The sequence below is a fragment of the Olea europaea genome, chromosome 6 (genome assembly GCF_002742605.1).
Source record: "Olea europaea var. sylvestris chromosome 6, O_europaea_v1, whole genome shotgun sequence".
In the NCBI taxonomy this organism is placed as follows: Eukaryota; Viridiplantae; Streptophyta; class Magnoliopsida; order Lamiales; family Oleaceae; genus Olea; species Olea europaea.
Genome location: NC_036242.1, coordinates 27,788,112 through 27,809,826, shown reverse-complemented (window position 1 = coordinate 27,809,826; position 21,715 = coordinate 27,788,112). Strand labels below are relative to the sequence as shown.

General features: G+C 33.0%; 1 pseudogene; it reads left to right on the top strand.

The window, feature by feature from the left end:
- Positions 1 to 9,810: 9,810 nt before the first annotated feature.
- Positions 9,811 to 21,715, top strand: part of LOC111395351 — a 47,162-nt pseudogene continuing 35,257 nt past the window's right edge.

Here is a 21,715-nt window from a genome sequence, read left to right as displayed (position 1 = left end):
AACGTACTATGACATATCAATCTTGTGTGCTCTTGAAATAAACACATTTATAATATTCGTTAATTTTGAAATCATAACCATACCAAATTTTTCTTGCCATTTCTTAGAAGTATGTTTTAATCTATAAAATGATTTAACCAGTCGATGTACTTTCTTTTCTTATCCTACGTTCACAAATCCTTCATGTTGCTCCATATAACATATTTTTTTTATTATCTAATTTACCATTCAAGAAAATCATTTTAACATCCATTTGATGTATATTTAAACCATTCAACACTACTATCGGAATAAACATATATATGAAAGTAATTCTTGTCATAGGAGAATAGCTAGGCCTGGGTGCAGTTTGGTTTGGGTTGGTTTCTACTCCAACCTTAAACTAACACAAATTAATCAGTTTGGGTGAATTTCTATCCAAATCAACCCACTCTAACTATTAAACCAAACTGATTCGGTTTGGTTTGGTTCGGTTCGGTTAGTCGGTTAGGACTTTTAGTCTAGATTAAATTTTAAAAAAAAATTGTCCAAGTTTGGGCCCAACTAGATTACAAAAACTAAAATAACTAAATAACTTTATATTTCAAGAATTATTGACTAACAAATAAAATTAAGTTAATAGAGATAGGTCAACAGAAAAATTAAGAATTTTGCTTCCTTTTTATATATTATATAGTCTGACTGTCTAAGTAGGAAAAAGTGCTAATTATAACATAATGAACTTGTGAAAGGAAATTTTCAATATTATTACTTACTGACATTATCATAGATTGGAGGGAATCATGATATAGTTATGAGATTAGGGCTTATCTTTTTCTTAAAAAAAAAAAGAAGATAAACATGTAAGTGGGTTGGATTGGTTCGATTAACTAGCGGTTTGAGATTTTAAACCATGACCAAACCAACCCACCATGGTTTTGTTTAAAAGAAAACCAAACCAACCAATTACTACTATCAAACCGACCTGAGTCGGTTTAGTTTGATTGGTTTGATCGATTTTTTGATTTTTTTTTTGCCCAGGCCTTAGAATAGCTATCAAAATAATCGAGACCTTTTTTTGGCTTGGAGCATTTAGCGATAAGTCTAGCTTTAAATTTGTCAATTGATCCATTTTTTTTCATTTTCTTTTTGAAAATCTATTTACACCCGGATGGATTATTGTCGGGATGAAGGTTTAGTAATTCCAATGTATAATTTTTTACTATAGATTCAATTTCACTATGAGGATCTTCTTACCAATATGAAGCTTTGGTTGATGACATAACATCTTTATAACTTTTCGGTTCATTTTTTTACAAATATATTAGAAAATCAAGCACAAAGGTAGTTATCGTCCTTGTACTCTTACTACATTTAGGTACTCCAATTATAGATTCTTGATCTACAACCTATTCATTTTCATGAGATCTTTTCAGTGAATTCGATTCACTTTGCATGTTATAATGAAAAATATTTTCGAAAAATGTGACATTTCTCGATTCAATAATTGTATTTATATGCATGTCGAGTATTTTTGACTTATGTACAATAAATCTATATGCACTTTTGCATAACTAATGAACCTTTAAGTATTTATAGTTAAGTTTGTGACATTTCCATAATTCATACGATATCTTATGCTTTTTTCGATGTGAAAATTTATTGAGAATATAATTAACAGAAAGGAAAACTTTCATCCACAAGTTTTGTGATAATCCAGTACTTATCAATATAATATTCATCATCTCCTTCAATGTTTGATTCTTGCGGTCAGTAGTGCTATTACATTGAGAAAAATAAGGTACGGTAGTTTGATGAATAATTCCATGTTCCAAGCAGAATCATTCAAACAGAGAATCCTATTCACTGCCTCTATCACTTCTTATTGCCTTAATCTTTTTACTAAGTTAATTCTCAACGTCTAACTTATAGTGTTTAAATACTTCAATTGCTTTTTCTTTGCTTTTGAGTAAATATGCATAGAAATATTGAGTGCAATCATCGATAAAAGTGATAAAATATTTTTTATGATCTTTAGTTTGAACAAACTTTAAATCACATATATTGGCATGAATTAAATCTGGAGGTTCGATACTTCTTTAATAGAACAAAAGGGTAAATGAGCCATTTTGGCTGTACACATATCATATTTGTGATTAGGATCTAAATCCCACTTTGGTAATAAATCCTATTTGATTAGTCTACGTGACGTATTATAGTTTATATGTCTAATCATTCATACCAAATATTAAATGACTCAAGCAAATAAGAAGAAGATGTAATTTTATTCATTTAGGAGGTACAACAGTTGTTACATTCAACTTAAAGAGCTCCTCATTCAGGCAGCCCCTATCTTACAATTTTACTATTCTTTGTAAGTACAAATTTCTCCAAAACAAATACTAATTTAAATCCATCCTTTCTTAACCGGGAACCAATTACCAAATTCGTTCGAATATCGGGCACATGAAGAACTTCATTGAAAGTAAGCTCTTTTCCACTTGTCATTTTTAGCAATATATTTCTATAACCTTAATCTTTAAAGATGAAGAGTTTCCTGCGTAGAGTTTATCATGATCCATCACTTTACAGGTAGAGAACATCCAACGATTTAAGCATATGTGATGAGTAGCTCTAATATCCGCCAACCATTCCTTAGTGCTTCTGACTAAGTTGCATTCAAAAAAGATCGCCGAAAGATTTATGGCTTGCATTTATCAAAAAGGTTGTCATGTTCTATTACATTGGCCTGATGAGTTTTTTCCTTGACATTTTTTGCTTATGCTTTTCTTGAAGTCTTTCCAGAAAGGCAGCAATTTATCAATCAGTGCAGCAACTTGAAATGATTTGCTTAGTTTCATTCCTTCGGCATAGACATATCATTGAGTATGATTTGAAGTTCTTGAACTTAGGAATGATAGTCTCGCTATCAACATTTTGTAATCCGTAAAATGATCGAAAATGTATTTCTTCGTGCCAGCATCTTCCATTTTGTACATGGCTCCCAAGGATTCCTACAATTCTTTCCCAAACTTCGTATTGCTGTACACATTATAGTATGCTATCCAGTCCATTGATAACATAATTTTCGCATAGAAAATTCGAATATTTCCATGCATCAACAGCAACCAATTTCTCAACATTACTTTCTTTCTCGGTGTATGAAGGTGCATCTTCTATAAGAAATTTTGTCAAACTTAATGTTGTCTGATAAAAAGGCATTTTCTATTGCCAATGTTTAAAATCTAACCCATTAAATTTCTCCGATTAAATAGAAATATAATACTAGAAGTTACCATTTCTTAAACACAATTAGAAGATAAATAGTTAAAAAGAATATAAATAGAATAAACTAGAATAAAACCAAATTTATTTTTTAAATTGTTGTTTCTGGAGTATAAGTTCATTCTTCGAACAATCTGAAAATAGTACACTGACAGAATTATTGTATTTTAACTTGCACAATGTAACGAGATGATCAACATGATTAAAATTTTAATTCGAGACCACAGAGCTCATGATATTTCCTTAAAAAAAGTTTGTTGCTTTCACATGTGCTAAAAGTGTTTAGCAATCATTTCCCAAGATAGAATAAATTTCATCTCCAACGGAAATAGCCCAATAAACTTCAGGAGTTCCAACAAACTCAATGAAGTATTTTCATTTCAAAAACAATGTCAGAACGAGAGAGAGAGAGAGAGAGTGAGAGAGAGCATGAGATTTAAAGTAGAGAAAGTTTGTAATAAAAATGGTGTTATTATTCTGGCAGTAGGGCAGATTATTTATAGACTAGTTTATGGCTATTTGAAATCATTCGAACTTTTTCTAAATAGTCGTCATTGTTCAAACAACCTCCAAACTCGAATAAACAACATTGTTCAATACTGCATTTATTAAGTCGATTAACAGATGCCTGTTATGTCGATTAACAGACTACATTACATCAATTAATAGACAATCCAGACAAAAAAATCACTCAAAAATAAGCCAAATAAAATTAATTTCATTAAGTACCCAAGAATTTTATTAATTATAATTTGGCTTCAAAAAGTTAGTATGGTAGAATGACGCACCTGCACCCAAAATCGTCCTGGACTCGGACACAAGCGTGAACTCATGTCGAGCCAAGCCAGCCGGCCAGCCAAACGGTGACGATGGTGAGTGCATGTGTGAACTTAGGACCGAATCCACTAGGATATAAGTCTCCTCCCTTCCAAAAATTGATAATCCCTTTGAGCCCAAATCCAATTTGCAAACTTCAATATATAAATCACACCAAAATTTCATAACTTTCCTATGTGGGATTAGTGTATGGTAATTTTCAATAAATTTAATTCTTCACTAATTTATAATTTCAAGTGTGTTACTTTGACATCAAATATTTCATTCAATTCTAAATAGTTTTCGATATATAAATACATCACGTTAATCTCCTCTTGGAGTAGAACATGAATATGTTTGGTCTCCATTAAAGTTAAGTATGAGCCCCACTAAAATTGGGGCTCAAATTTGATCCATTTCACTAATGATAAATCATTTCCAACAGTTTCAATGACGAAATCCTATTCCTAGAAAAGTTTCTCAACAATCCTTCTTGGCAAAACAATCAAACAATTACTTTTACGACGAATATTTACAAAAAAAATAAAAAAATGTAAAGGATGATTTATTTATTTATTTATTTTGTAGTGAATTAAGAATCAGATTATTCCATTTTTGTATGTGTTGCGTTCATCAATATTGTGATGACAAAGAATTTGATAAAAGTTTGGATTCAGATTGATTTGTCAATGTCTACTCAATTTATCTCTTCTGAGGAATAGTCTCTGTGACATTTGTATTATATTATGAAGGCTATTCAAAACATATTAAATTGTATCGGTTTGGGTGGAGAAGTGACTCTTACACTCAAGACATTGCCTGGAAATGAAGCTATTGACAAGGGTTATGATTTTTTCAAATAGAGATTTTGGACATATAATAGTATACTTTAGGGATGACAGTAAAAATAGTAATGTAGAGCCTACAAAAATTATGCCGACACATATGATGACATGAAGCATGAAAAACTATCAAGAGATAGAAAGTTACACACACACACACACAAAGATTTTGTATTTATGATTTGTCAAATAGGTAATAAGGTTAAACAACCTATATAACTAAATTGTAGAGAAGAGCCAACTATATATAGGGAATAATTCAAGACCTAGAAGTAGAGTTATAAATGAAATAGAATGTCCAAAAGTTTCCTTATCTCGTTTTTTTTTAAGCCCAACACAAATTCCAACTCTTTATAGGACTTCCAAATAGAATTTCAACTAGAATTTGTCCAATAGACTTTGACTAGAATTTCAAGAGCATTCCAAAATTAAATTTCTCTTAATGTACACTTTAATTAGAATTCTCAATTATTTTTATCAAAGAATTTGAGTTACACCCAAATTTTAACAATCTTCACATTGACATGAATTTTATGCAATAAAAAAGGTAAAAAAAATTCTCCACTTGGAGACAAATTCCACTGCAAAAAATAAACTTGAACTCTTCAATAAAAAACACAAACGAACTTCTTCATCAACAATTTCAACTGAAAATATTATCCACCTTTGCTACTATATCCAACTAGAATACATGAATTCAAGCACTACTCAGCAGAAATTAAGTCAGATTCACCAAAAAAATCATAAAGATTTTTAAAATTTACCAACCAAGGCTGTAACACACCCTGAAGCATAATCAATCCCAAATGTTTTTATAGAAGGCCCCTTTCTAGATTGTACACCTTCAACTACGCTTAAAGCAAGCCCAAATAGATCAGCATCCAAATACCTTTCCCCGTTGGGTCCGTCCTTGGCAATTAAATATAACAGCACCATAGGTGATGGTGGCAAAGCGATTTTACCCATATTTTCTGAACCCAATTGAGGTGTATTATTCAAATTCGACCTTATATAAAATTTTAAAGGTACTGTACAAAATTGAATGTCCACCACGATACTGAACCTGTACTGATTGATTTTTCTAGATTCTACACGATCCTGCAAGATGTATAACTGGGACCCTTTTTGTTCCTTAGATACAACTTGGGCACCCTTGCAAACCCTCAATACTCCACCTCCGCCTCCACCAAAGAGCTCATAACACTTCTAATAAATGATAGGCAACGAGATGGGATTCTTTTCCTAATCTGGAACATGTCGAGCCTTGCTAAATGTTCTAATAGTCCCATTCATTAGCTTCAATCTGATCTTATCAATTTTAGCAACTCAAAAAAGTGCACTGTTTTTCATAATTATGACACCTTTGGAAACTGTTTCATATGTAGTAAACAAGTCCTTATTAGGACACAGATGAAACGCATATGCTGAATCCATAATCCAATCCTCTTTAGGTTTAGATTCGACACCAGAACTAGCCAAAAGATCTCCATCACTCACATAGTTCTATGCAAGATCTGCTTTGCTTGAACAATCTGATTACTTACCATTCTGATTTATAGCCAACCTTTCTTTGTTCTGCAATTTGTAGCAATCCTTCTTAATGTGCCCCTCTTCTTGTAGTAAAATATGAAAGTTAGACCTTATTCTGTCCCTTGCACAACCACCATTAAAAACAAGGCCATCTCTATGAACCTCAACAATATACTTTATCTTCTCTTTTGAAAACAGAGTATCATAGACTTCTTTAACGATGGAATCACGATTATATAAGATCGTGTCTTTAAACAACAAATATAAATGAATCTACCAAATCAATCCCTTGCCTCCTAATCTACCAAAACGAAAGTCTTATACAGCGATCCAATAGCAGAACATCAAACTTCATACTTACCATCATGAAAAGTCAAGTAAAGCTATTAACTTGATCAAAATTAGGATCTTCTTAACAATTTCAAAATCAAAAGCTCTGATACCACTTGTTATAATTCGGATCGAAGTTGTATGACAAAATATGAAATAATTGATCACAAGAACACAAGAATAAAATAATTGGTAGAGGAATTATGAGATTTTATTATAATATAGAAAAAGAATAAAAAGATATTGTGTTTATGATTTTGTCTTACATGTAATGAGGTTAAACAATCTAACTAAATTGTAAAGAAGAGCCAATTAAATGTAAGGAACTATCCAAGCCTTAGAAGTGAAGTTGTAGATGAAATTGAATACCCAAAAGTTTTCTTATCTTGATTTCTTTATTTCCAACACAAATTCCAACTCGCATTTGAATTATTAGACTTCCACTTAGATGGCTTATTATAAGTCATTTAATATATATTCTACATAACACAGTGGTTAATTATAAAAATGAAAAGAAAAATTGTATACTTTTTACCAATAATTTTTATAAAAAAGTTGGCATCACGATTTTGTCTAATTTAGACTCTTGAATTTCATGTCCGATTTACATCCCTTTGATTGAGGGAATTATTTTCCTTCTTCAAGCGCATCGCATGTGATTATTTGACCTCGACATAAACTATATTGTACGGAAAAATGATAATTTCATGGCCTATCATTTGGGAACTTTTAAGGGTATCCCACCCTGAAAAATAAAAAATAAATGCACAATTATTTGGATTATTCTTCACAACAAAGTTATTCTTGAATTTATAAGCTCACTTCCTAATACTATAACAGAGTTCATTAAACTCCATTAATAATTTCATCAATTTAAGACTCAAACAAGCGCACAAATTCCAAAATTAATTGCCTAAGGATGCAAGATTAATTTATAAATGATTTTCCGACATATATATAGACACACACACAAGGTCGGAAAATCATTTATCTAAGGCCATGTTTGATTGGCATGGAATTCCAAGAAAAATGGAATTGAAATTCCATCTTTCCAATTTTTTGTTGCTTGATTGACAAAATTTTCCCTAGAATTCACTTTCCACCTTTCTTGCCACATAAACCAATTTCCACTTTTCCTTGAATTGGAATTGGAGGTGAGAATTCCAATTCCCAACTATTGTAGCAGTTTTTTTTTTTTTTTTTTTTTTTTTTTTGGAAATTTCCATTCCAATTTCAACTTCTTGAACAAGTTTTTTTTTGTTTTTTTTTTTTTTGGGTAATGGAAACAAATTCTAAGGATTATTGTAAAAAAATATTTCCCTTTAATTGACAATTTTCATGTAAAACAAAGCCAAACGAACAAAAAAAAAAATAATTTCTTGATTTTTGTTGGCAATGGAAACAAATTTCATCCCCAATACCAGTAAAATCTATTCCTTTAATTGATAATTTTCATGTAAATCAAAGCCAAACGAAAAAAACCCTTTTATTTCAATGAATTCCACGTGGAAAATTATATCGGTCAAACACAATAATTTACAATTCTCAGGAAAATAATTTTTAGGTAATTCAATTCTTTGAAATTCGTTTTCTTTCCACCCAAATTTCATCTTTACAATCAAACGGACCCTAATAGAACAAACTTCCATTCTTGTATGAGCAAGAAAGAATGGCCATTGCTTGGCGTTCTAACTGATTGAGCGAGTGGATTTTTGCTCAATTGTCAAGTCAAATGAGCAAATGAATTGAACTTTTGGGAGAAGCAAAATAAATTTTGTAGGCAGGCAAGCTGCCAAAACACGAATTTCTTCTAACTTGCCTCCATTTTTTACTACATTTTGTTGACAAATTAGACAAAACAATACAAAAGAATTTTGGTTATTAAATTTGGGGATAATTTCAGCTGAGGTCCCAAATCTTTAAAAAAATTGTAGACTTTCCTCTAACATTTCATTTGTTGCAACCGTCACCATAAACATTTCAAAACGTTGCGGATGAAGTCTCAATGGATGGATTCCATCCATATTTTTGTTAGTTAACCGAAAAATTAGACTTTGACCACATTTTAATCAATTTTAAGAGGACAAAATAGTAATTTTATATTTTTCACATTGAAAAACTTAAATGAAAAACAATAAAAGGAAGAAGAAGAAAACAAAATGCAAAGGAAAAAAAATTCTTCTTCTCCATCACCCTCCACCCCAACCTGTAACCAAAAATCGAAAATCCAACGTCACCACCACCTTGCCCAAAATCGACCACCACCACTGACAACCACTGCCATCGCCACCACCACCTAGGGAAGGCAATCGGACTCGTCGGCTTGGGCCACCCATGTCTCGGTCAAGAAAAAACTCGAGTTAGCCCGGCTCGAGACTCAGGCTGAGCACCAATCTGGGTTCCCCTAAAAAAAAGGCAGCAACTTGCTGCCATCTTTTTAAGGCAGCAGTTTGTTGCCTATATATATATATATATAAGGGAAAAGTGAGTCTTCCCGGCTCTACTTGGAAAGGCTCAAGTTGGAAGCTTGGGTAGAGCCTAATTAAGCTCGGCCTTGTTTGGGCCCCAAAAAAAATTCGGACATTTTACCTGAGCTAAGCCCGAGCCAAGAAATTTGGCTCGTGAGCCGGCCCGACTCGGCTTGTTGACATCCTTGCCACTACCACATCCCAAATCAATGGGGAAAGGAAATTAATGGAGGATTCTGATAAAAATACTGAGAAATAGCATTGTGTCAGGCTCAACCATGGCCACAGTTTTTGCCGCCAGTTTAGGCTGCCGAAGAATGCTAAAGTTGATCGATTCAAGGCCTCTATGGATAATGGTGTCCTCATCGTTACTGTTCCTAAAGAGAAGGTGATGGTGCAAGTGAAAAAAAATTAAGGATAATTGAAGACAAATAATTACAACAAATTATGTTTTATTTTCAATAAATTTCGACTCAAATGTTTTGAATGTTGTTTACTGTGTACAAGTGTAGTGATTGATTTTCTATGTCTTGTTGTGACCTGCTCTGGCTGAGGAAACAATGAATGAGGTGCTTGGATTGAGGAATGCCAATGGGGTTGTACCTAAAGAACCAATTTTACATAGTGCTGATCCTGATTTGGCTGATAAGAACAATAATGGAGGTATTCTCATGGCTGCTGTTTGGGATATGATGGTAGTGGCATGGCAGTGGTTGTGGGGGGTGGTGGTTGATTTTCGAGCGAGTTGGTGGTGACGGTGGATTTCTGGCTTTAGGTTGGGGTTGGGGGTGGGCTTCGGGTTCGGGTTCGGGTTTGGGTGGGGGTGGGTGTGCGGGTGAGGGTGAGGGTGAGAGAAAGGGAGATTTTTTTTATTTTATTTTTTTTGTCTTTTTCTTCTTCTTTGTTCTTTTTTATTTAAGTTTTTTAATGTGAAAATGTAAAGTTATCATTTTGTTTTTTTATAATTGATTAATATGTGGTCAAAGTCTTTATTTTCGGTCAACTAACAGAAAAATATGGATGGAATCCCTTCATTAGGGCTTCATCACCAACATTTTGAAAGGTTTGGAGTGACAGCTATAACAAATGAAAAGTTAGGAAAAAGTCTGCAACTTTTTAAAAAGTTTGGGGTCTCAGCTACAATTATCCCTTAAATTTGGGCAAATGAAAATTTGTTGCAGATCAAAAACATCTTTTCTCATTGGATGTGTCATATTATACAAGGGCGGTGCTCTGCACAGCACCGTTTACAGCCCTCTCATAGCTTGGGGGGTCCACGCGCAATAAAAAATTTGTGAGCCTCCCACTTGTGAGGGGTACAAACAGCAATTCCCATTATACAAAAGTGGCCTTGGGCTTATACATTATTTTTTTTTTCAAATTATTTTAATTTATTAATCTAACCCACTAATTAGAAAATCATGCCTTGATAAGTTACTTCGGTATATTTTTGATAAAACAAATTAAAAGGTGTGACTGTAATTCTTTGTAGATGTCGAAATAATAATTACCGCACAATATAATTAATACAGAGTGCCTTGATAATTCTAAAGAGGGAACTGTCATTGTATATTACAAAATATTTAATTAAAGAGAGAACATTCTTGTTTGAAACACATTATTTTAGAAAAAAAAAAATACATTTTTGAATAGTGTATTGATGAAAAATGTGTGGTTAAAAAATAAAAAAAAGTTTTAGATTTATGTGTAATATTATTTTTAAAAAAAAAATGTGTGGTTAAAATTATGTCAAATCATTGTTAAAGAATGTATTTTTCCAAATAATGTGGATCAAACATGGCCATGTATATTGAAGATTAGACACGAGATATTTAAAAGATACCTCAATAAATTCCATTGTCCTCAAATAGAAATGTAGTATATCCAGGCCCTTTTCTCCTTTACGCGTACCTCAATCACTATTATAATATTATTGGAGTAAACAAAAATATTGCCATTAGCAGCTTGAAATTCTTGTTCGTCCAGACATTTTTCCTGTGTAATAGGTAAACAGTGAAGCTGACCAAACACTGCATTGATTTGCACTCAAAATTCACAAGCTAAAGTACTGTATAAATAGCTCTTACAACTTCTTCAACTCCTCATCCCATCTATCCTTTTCTCCTTCTTTTCCTCGCAGACGCCTATAAATTATAATGGCTCGCCCTCTAAGTTTTTTTTCTTTCTTTCCAATATTTCCTCTTCACCTTCTTCCTCTACTCATCACTTGCAGCCAATGCTAATTACAATGTCCAAAATTTGAGAGCAAAACCTGACGGAAAAACCGATTGCGCTAATGCATTCTTGAGCGAATGGGCCTCAGCCTGTGCTGCTACACAGCCAGCCGACATTTACGTGCCACCCGGAAGATACTTGCTCGGTGCCATAAGTTTTACCGTTAGTTATCCAAAAACCCAGCCATAAAGCTACGCCTTGATGGAACTCTTGTAGCTCCATCTGATTATAATGTTATTGGAAATTCTGGTAACTGGTTCAAGTTTGAAAGAGTGACCGGAGTCGAGAGCTGTCTGTAAAACATGCTTTCATGCTTTTATCTGAATTTAACTCGTGAAACTTACTTGAAAATCCCAAAATCGAGGTTGAATTACTTGCCTATTGATTGCTTGCCTCCAACACCACCTTATACCCGCTTCTTGGTCAAAACTCAATCGCCGAGGAAGAAGTTTGTTGTTCATAATCCAAGAACCCAATTTGAGATGTAATTTTTCCAAAAATCAAGCCTCCACCCACATCCAATTTTTACACCTTGAAAGAACCCGAATTTTGAATTTCTTGTAGTTGGTTGTTGGTGGAGTGGGTGTATATGGGAAGTTATGGATTAAGGGAGGTTAATTTTCAAATTTCATTTTCAACTCCTCCCTCCAATAATCATTTCCATGTAAACTGGGTCGGGTTGGGTCAATTCACATGGGCGACCCATTTTCTTCCAACATCTCCCACTCGCGCATGATGGGTTTGACCTGATTCTAATATAATATCAATTATATTAATCTCAACGTCTCCAAGTTCATAAAGGTAAATGGATCGTGCGACTAGCGAGTTAATTTAAGATCACACAACACTATACACATGTTAGGGATATATAACAGCTCTGAAAGAGGAATTATATTTCTCGTTATACCCAGACATATTTTGTAACACCAGTTCGAGTGTTTCTGACCATTCAATTTATTTTAGAACATGCTCAATTTTTTTATTTATATTGTATTCACAATTGTGTCACAAAACTCAAATAATCAACACAATTGTCCTGACGGTGAATACAAGCTGAGGTATTAGTTAAACAGTCTTTCTTTTTCCTACTTGAATCCCTTCATTTCAAGTCAGCTGCTTTCCTAGACATGCCCCATCAAACCAAATCAATCATAGTTATTAACAACATGCTAAAATAGCAACACTGAAATAAAATTCTGAGAAACAATTAAAAGTTATAAGAGTATATATAAGTGAGGTTAAATGTGCCTCAGAGACTCACACAATGAAGAAGTAGGGATCAATTCTTTCATTTCTTATTGGTCTTTAAAGCACAGGTGTCGCAGGAATCAATTCTTTCATTTCTCATTGGTCATTAAAGCACACGTGGTATGAAACACGTGTTACAATGTTTTCTCCCTTCTTAGGGCATATGTCAAATTTTGTAAATTAAATACATCGTACAAATCATAGTTTAGATATTCCTTGATATCTAACCCGAATTCTCTTCATATTTATTCATCTAGTCTTAAATCGAGAACTCGATCTGGCTGTAAAAATAGGTCTAACGGATAGCAAAAAAATAAATCCATACGGATTACTTATTGCAATCTCATCTTGATATCTCATCATAGGGACTGGATCATGTACACAATATGATCACTGTGTTTCATCTCAGCACACCCCAAAGTGTTTGAGGCGATTGTTCGTGTGAGTGAACCAATCTCAACCTGTTTGACATAATTTATGTGTGCATATGCAATGGTAATCTAAAAATCAAAATAAAAGATTACTCTTAACATGTGAACTCAAAAACATTGCTCATTAATGGACATATATGAAAAGGTTTACATAGTATACAATTCAAATTCTATGCAATCTCAAAGATTTAATATATGTCATAAAAATATCTCTAAGGATAGGTTTTGTAAGTGGACCAGCTACCATTTGGTGAGTTGAAACATACTGCAAACTTACTTTCTTCTTGCCTATGATGTCTCTCACAAAATTATATTTTTTTATGAATGTGTTTGGTTCTACTGTGATAATTGGGATTCTTAGTATATGCAATAGCAGCCTGACTATCACAGTAGATCAATATAGGTCCTACATCACCACTAATGACTCTTGGATGTTGTAAGAATCTCCTTAACCAAACAGCTTCTTGTACCGCTGAAGCACTTGCTACGAATTCTGTTTCCATTGTGGATAAGAAAATACATGTCTGTTTCTTGCTACTCTAAGAGATAGCGCCATTATTAAGCAAAAATACATATCTCGAAGTTGATTTGCGCTCATCTAGGTCTCCACCCCAATCAGCATCTGTGTATTCTTTTAAGCACAAATCATTTCCTTGATAACACAAGGAGTAATTAGCAGTACCCTTTAGGTATCTCAATATCATTTTAACAGCTTTCCAATGCTCTCTTCCAGGATTGGATTGATACCTGTAGACCAGACCTACGGCATAACAAATGTCGAAGGTGAGTACTCATCATAGCATACATCAAGTTCCCAACCGCACTAGAATATGGAACTCTAGACATTTCTTCTTTTTCCTCGAGAGTTTTTAGGACACATGAGAAGACTTAGAGTTTCGCCTTTTGATACAGAAGTGTCAATGGGATTGCAATTTTCCATTTTGAAATGTTCAAAAATTCTCTTTATATATGACTCTTGTGATAGAGCTAGAAGCCTCTTTGAACGATCTTTATGGATTTTAACACCTAATATATAATCTGCTTCACCCATATCCTTCATTTCAAAACTTGGAGACAACCATTTCTTAATGGTTTTAATATACTCCTTATCATTCCCAGCCAACAAGATATATCAAATCTCAAGTAACCACTGTCTAGAAGACTGCTTTAGGCCATAGATTGATCTATTCAATTTACAAACTTTATTCTCGTGACCTATTTTAATGAAACCTACTGGTTGTTGCATGTAGATTTTTTCATCCAATTCTCCATTAACAAATGCATTCTACACGTACATTTGATGTAATTCTAAATCTAAACGTGCCACGATAGCTAAGAGTAGGCGAATTGAAGTAAATCTCACTACTGGCGAAAAGATCTTTTCATAATCTATATCCTCCTATTGAGTATAATCTTTTGCCACCTAGCAAGCCTTATACATCTCTATAGTCCCATTAGCTCTTCGCTTTATTTTGAGGACCAATTTGTTCCCAATGGCTTTTTGACCAGATGGAAGATCAATTAAGTCCTAGACCTGATTTGATTTTATAGACTCCATCTCTTCTTTCATTGCATTTTTCCATTTTTCCTTTGTAGGACAATATCAAGCTTCTTGTACTGAACGTGGGTCTTCACCATCTTCAAGAGATACTAGGAAAACTTGCCCTTCAATCTCGAAATGATGTTTAGGCATACTTTTTCTAGTACTCTTACGAAGTGAAAGCTCCGATGTGACCTTGTCACTTGGAGTTGGAGATAAATTACTCACACTTGAATTGACAGGTGGAAGTGTTTCCTCTTGCACCTCAGTTGATCCATCAAGTACAACTCTATCATCTAATTCATATAAAAGTTCTCCCTTTTTAATATCTTCCCTACTAAGAAAATCACTCTTAAGAAATGTCACATCACATGACTCTCTATCTCAGTTATAGTCTCATCTTGATTTTCACTTATGAATACATATCCTTTAGCCTGGTCTGAGTACCTTATAAAGATACACTTCTTGCTTCGAGCATTCAATTTTCCAAACTTATTTGAGGAATCATGGATATAGGCAGCTGATCCCCAGGATCTGAGAGAACTTAGATCAGGGTATCTACCTGTCCAAAGCTGATATGGTGTAGTAGTTACTGATTTAGAAGGAACTCTATTCAGAATATAGGTCACAATTAACAAAGCATATCCCCAATAGGAAATAAGTATTTATAAGAGTTACATTCTTAGGCTCAGGGCATTCCCGAGCAAAGTGACCCAACACCTGACAGTTGAAACATTTCAGCTTGCTCTTATCTATCTTCTTTCCAAACCATTTACCCTTCATATTGCGCTTGTGTTTGTTCTTTTTAGTCCCTGTTCAGTTTCTTTTCCCTTCACTTTCCCACCTTTGAACCAGTTCTTCTTACACTTAAAGCCTGAAGCTTTCCCAGAACTAGATTCAGCCACAAAAGTTTGTCCTAGAGATTTAGCTGCACCAAGGCACTCATCCTCAAGTTTCACATGGCAGGAAGCATCAACAAATATTTTGATACTATCATTATGAGTCAAATTGAATTTCAAATGCTCCCAAATATCAGGAAAGGAGTGGTTCAATTCCCTAATCATAGTAGCCGTGATTCTCACATGTTGTGTGATATTATGATTAGGAAGCTTCTTGTAATGTCAAATTTAATAGTCAACTGCCTCAGTCTAGTCACACTAGTACCACCATATTTTTCTCTCAAATATGTCCAGATGTCATGAGCAGTCGAGAACTACTCACACTCATGTATCAGATCATCCACTGCGGAACTTACCAAAATTGCACAAGCAATGGAATCTTTCTTTTTCCATGTCTGGTAAGTTTCCTGATCCCTTCTTTATTGAGTAGTTTGACCCATCCCGGGGTCTTTCATCACGTGGTTAATGCCCTCAAGGCAATCCTGTTCCTCTAGTACATACCAAATTTTATGATGCCAAGTGTTATAGTTATCGCCATTCAATTTGTCACCTTTATTTAGGTCAACTATGATATTCTTAGATGCCATGGTCTGTCAAAATATTAGAAACAATCATATAAATGTCCATTTATACACACATCATTTTGCGCTCATGCAAATTAAGTTTTATGATATTTTCACATTAGACATGGAGTCGAAAATTCACTAAGTTCCCAATCATCATCCATTATCCTAATGTTACATTATCACAAAATTAATTTCATAATGTAAAATCACAGGTTCTAAGTCAGAATAACTTAAACTTTTCACGCTTAGAACTCCCACTAAAGTAAAAGATTAATCATGTACAAAATTAGTATGACATTTTGAATAAATCTGACATATACATTAATATCAAAATGTCAAATATGTACATTTGATCATATTAAACATCTTTAAACAACTACTAAATATGAGAAATAAAATTTCACATTGTTCGATGATTTTGAACTAACCATACATATCTAAATTAATCACAAAATTCTCATTTTCCGATTTTCATTTTTTCTTCAAGATCCTGACCACATAAATGTAGTATAGAGGTGGTGAATTATCTAATACTTCAATAGTAACATCATGCCAATAATTAGGAAGTGTCCTCAATAGATGATACATAATTTCTACCTCACATATATGCTATCCCAAATGTATCACTTCTCGACACATCGCTTTGAGATATTTTATGTGTTGTACTAGGTTGTTGCGGATCCATTTCATAGTTTCTATAAGCACGTAATTTTCAACACGTTCCACAGCCCGTTCTCTACTAGCTTCTCCTCTAAGAATGCTGAAAACGCGTGTTGATCCAGCCATATTTGATCAAACACAATAATTGAAAAAAAACTAGTCACAATGAATTGCATAACCTAATTAAGATCCACAACTCATGAATGTATAGAAAATGTGTTATATCAAATACTTTTGGAGTATTTTTCATTTAAAAAAAAAAAAAAAAACTCCCACTAGGCAAATACCACTTAACAACACTTAACAAAAATACTCTTGATTTTTTTTTTAATTTCAGGATTTAATCAAGTCCCGAAATATCGTATATATAAATATTTTTGATTATTCGAATTTTTTTAATTGCATTAAAAAAAAAGAATATTTGAGAAACCAATTTGCAATCTTTTAAATTGAATTTGGAATAATCAATTTCCAAAAAAATTATTATTTTGGGACCAACACACAACTTTTCAAATTGGAATTGGAATAAACACCATTAAAAAAAGTTTTGGGACTAAAAATTGCATTTTGTAATATTTGAGGGACCAACATGTAATTTTCCAAATTACATTTGGAATATTTAACATTCAAAAATGTGGGGACCAACGTGCAATTTTCCAAATTGCACTTGTAATATTTTAGGGACCAACATGCAATTTTTTAAATTTGGAATTTGGAATTCCCACCCTCACTGCTACAGTTTCAGGTTTTTTAAAAAAAAATTTTATGGGTACTGTTCATCTTCTTCATAATAACTGTTTTTTTTTTTTTTTTTTTTCCTTCAGATTTCTGGCGAAACTTCGGAGGGCCATAACTTTTTCAATTTAAGGCTAAAATACATGTTCTTTTATGCAACCATATAAAATGGGCAGCGTGAAACTTAACGTGCAAGAAATTATCATGCGATGAATTTTCCGTTTTCTCAACTAGGGTTTGATTTTTCTCCCAAAATAAAAATCCAAATGAAGTGAAATTTTCCATATATGTTCTCCATAATATCATGAACGTACAACATAAATTTCATGAATTAATATGAAGAATGTCAAAAGTTGCCATTAGCGGCATTCAAGCTTTGCAAGTAAACTGGAATTTATGCATCTCTATCATTTTGAAATATTTCCAGCATGTGTTTAAATAAGAAAACAACCTACTTAGGCTCTAATACCAATGTCAAATATGATTTCATGCTTTTAACTGAATTTAAGTTGTGAAACTTACTTGAAAATTCCAAAAACGAGGTTGAATTACTTGCCTATTGATTGCTTGCCTCCAACACCGCCTTGTACCCGCTTATTGGTCAAAACTTGATCGCCAAGGAAGAAGTTTGTTGTTCACAATCCAAAAATCTAATTTGAGATGTAATTTTCCCAAAAATCAAGCCTCCACCCACATCCAATTTTTACACCTTGAAAGAACTTGAATTTTGAATTTCTTGTAGTTGGTTGTTGGTGGAGTGGGTGTATATGGGAAGTTATGGATTAAGGGAGGTTAATTTTCAATTTCATTTTCAACTCCTCTCTCCAATAATCATTTTCATGCAAATTGGGTTGGATCGGGTCAACCCACATGGGCGACCCATTTTCTTCCAACGCTGTCCTTGGTAGATTTCTAGATGGCCAAGGGGCTGATTTGTGGGCTTGCAAGAATTCCGGCAAGAATTGCCAAATGGAACAACGGTACGTTAAAAAAGAACGGATTTTTATCATTTGAAACGCTACTTATTGCATGTTAAAACAAAAAATATGTACGCAGTTCCACATTAATTCCACTTATATTCTAGTGTACTTTTAGATTTTATATTCAATAAATAGACTCTGGCCTTCTACAATTCCAACAACATCATGATCAATGGATTATCTTCAATAAACAGCAAGAAGTTCCACATTCTGGTTTATCGATGCCAAAAGGCCGAGTTGGCTAAAATGAAGGTTTCGGCAGCAGGTAATGGCCAAACACTGACGGAATTCACATGGAAAAATCAATAGGAGTCACACTTACAAACTCTAAAATTGGCACCGGAGATGATTGTGTGTCTATAGGCCCTGGAACCTCCAACTAGTGGATCGAGAACGTCTCCTGCGACCATGGCCATGGGATCAGGTAATAAAGAAAAGTATACTAATTTTTTATTAATCCAACAATGAATATTATAATTATATAATATGCATCCCAATGATTCATTTGTAAGTTTTATACAACATGTCCAATTAATTTAGGTTGTAAACACTTTTAATATGTTTAATGTATTTATTTTGGCAATATCCATTATTTATTTGAATTATTATTTTAATAAATTATATTACATAATAGAGTCTGCATATTTAAGTTTTAGTAATTTTTTAATCACAAAAGAGTTGTGATCGTGAGATAAAAATTATAAAATGATTGAATCTTAAATTTTCTGTGGTTTTAAGTAATAACGAGATACGAATATTGTTATTACGAATAGACCATTATGTGTGGCATTTCTTACTTGTGAAGTAAGTAGCTAATATCATATAGTGACACTTAAATGAACACGTGAATGTTTTACTATTGAACAAAACATTGAAGGCCTCCTGGAGAGATTCCACATAGATAACTATCTGGATATCAGTAGTTAATATTTAAAGTTCAGTAGTGGAATATGTCCTTCAACTTGAAGTCGTCATAATATCTTATATGAGACAAGTCATACTTTGGTGATATTAGATGTTATCTGTAAAGGGTCACTAATAAGGCATTGTTCGGATATGTTAAGAATCATATGAAAATTGTGATTGATCAATTGATGATTCATCACTCTTAGATAGTTAGAGATTATGATCTACATTTCGTTCAGTTAAATTGATAACAAAATCCTTGGCCAAGGTGTAATCATAAGCCGAAAAGGAGTTTCAACTTACATTAACTTAATAATGGAATGTAAGATATGATCGATAAATGAGATTGAAACATATCCATATCTCGTAATCGATCAGATCATATTAACAAGAGGATTATAGTTTCACGATAGATAGACGAGTTTGGTTTTGTCGTACGACTCATACCACGTGACATTTCACATCACATGTATCGCCTTGACACATTGCTAGATGTCAATATGAAATGATGGGTGTGAATTGGAGATAAACTAAAAGCAGTGTTTTAATTTATCGATTTTGATTAAATCAGAATAATAATCATGTCATTAGGTATCATAATCGAGAACCTAATGGGTCACATATAAAAGGAGAGCTAGAAGAATGAGATTCTCCAATTAATTAATCGACGAGAGTTGGACAATTAATTAATTGAGTTAATTGTTAATAGGCTCGAATTGATTAATTGGATTAATAAATTCATGGACCAAATTTAATTATTCGAATTAATTAAATATTGAACCGGGTTAAGTTCAAGAGACAGCCCAAGCCCACTTGAACTTATATTAATAGGCTGCTAGGGTATAAAAACTCAATAGAGAATACAATTCATATTCTTGCTAGATCAAGAAAATAAAAATCGTAGTTATCTCAATCTTGTTCCCTATGTAAATTTTTATTGGAGGCCGAACGATTGGATAGCTATGAATTGGAGATCAGAAGTGTTCTTTAACGAATCATCAAAGATATAATTCTTTATCACAATTTCTCTCTAAGCGTAAGGATGATCCTTGGTGGGAATTAAAATCTGTTTGATTTTTCGCTGTGCATGATTAAGTAAATTCTTGATAGTGGTATCAAAGCCTACTTTGTATTTGCAGAAAACAATTTTGCATTTTGTAACAATCAATTCATATTTTTCTTAAATCTAGCAATTTAGAAATTTTGGGTCTAAAACTTGCAACTGGAGGAGGCAGTAGCCACTACAGGCCAGGGTGGCAGACTGTAACAATGCACACTACCATGTGCAAAGACAGCCAGCGACAGCGCGTTGACAACGTGGTGTAACGCATGACATTGCGCTACCATGCACTGCTACATCGGCAACGAATGCCACTACATATTACAACGACGATTGCAAGAGTCGAGGCTGCATTTGGCAACTTCAAGCAGCCCTTGCGTTACTCCTAGCAGCAGCGCTTCATTGCTGTTGGGTGGTGCATGTTGTCATTGTCAGGTGTTGCCACCGACTATCGTAGTCGCCACGAAAGAATTTTAGGGTTTTTTGGATTTTTTGGGTGATTTAAGGCCGAGCCTTTGTTGCAATTTGAGAAATTGTAGGCACCCTACTTGCAATAAGTATTAAGGTCAGTTTGCAAATTTTAATGGAGGGTCTATTTAATAATTTTATACTTGGGGTCATATTGTAATTTTCAAAAGAGTTTTGAATATTAATTTTAAAGACTTTTTAAACTTAATTTTCTAAAGGGTTTTGATCTAAAATTTAAATAATTGACCTATTTAAAATTTTATTTAAAATTGACGACTCCCAGTATTTTAGTTGAAATAGGATTTTAACTTCAATATTAAACTTTAACCCTAAATTGTATTTTATTTCATTTAAGAGTTTTATCCTAAATTAAAATGTTAATTCAATTATAATTAAAGTTAGACTTAATTTGATTATTAATTAAAATTTGATTTTATTTAAATTGTCCCTCCCTGAAATTTTAAGGAATTAGAGTTGCACATTAATTTGACATTTAATTAGAATTTTATCTTAATTAAATTGTTACGTCCTACAATTGTGGAATTAGAGTTGGACTCTAATTTGGTATTTAATTTAAATTTGATTTTAATTAAATTGACTCGCTGATTAATTTAATTGATTAATTAATTATTTAATTATTTCCAACCCATTTATCTAAATGTGTTTAGATGACTATTATTGCTAGATTCTCAAAATATCTTTACATATAATATTAGATTTTATATTGGAATGCATTT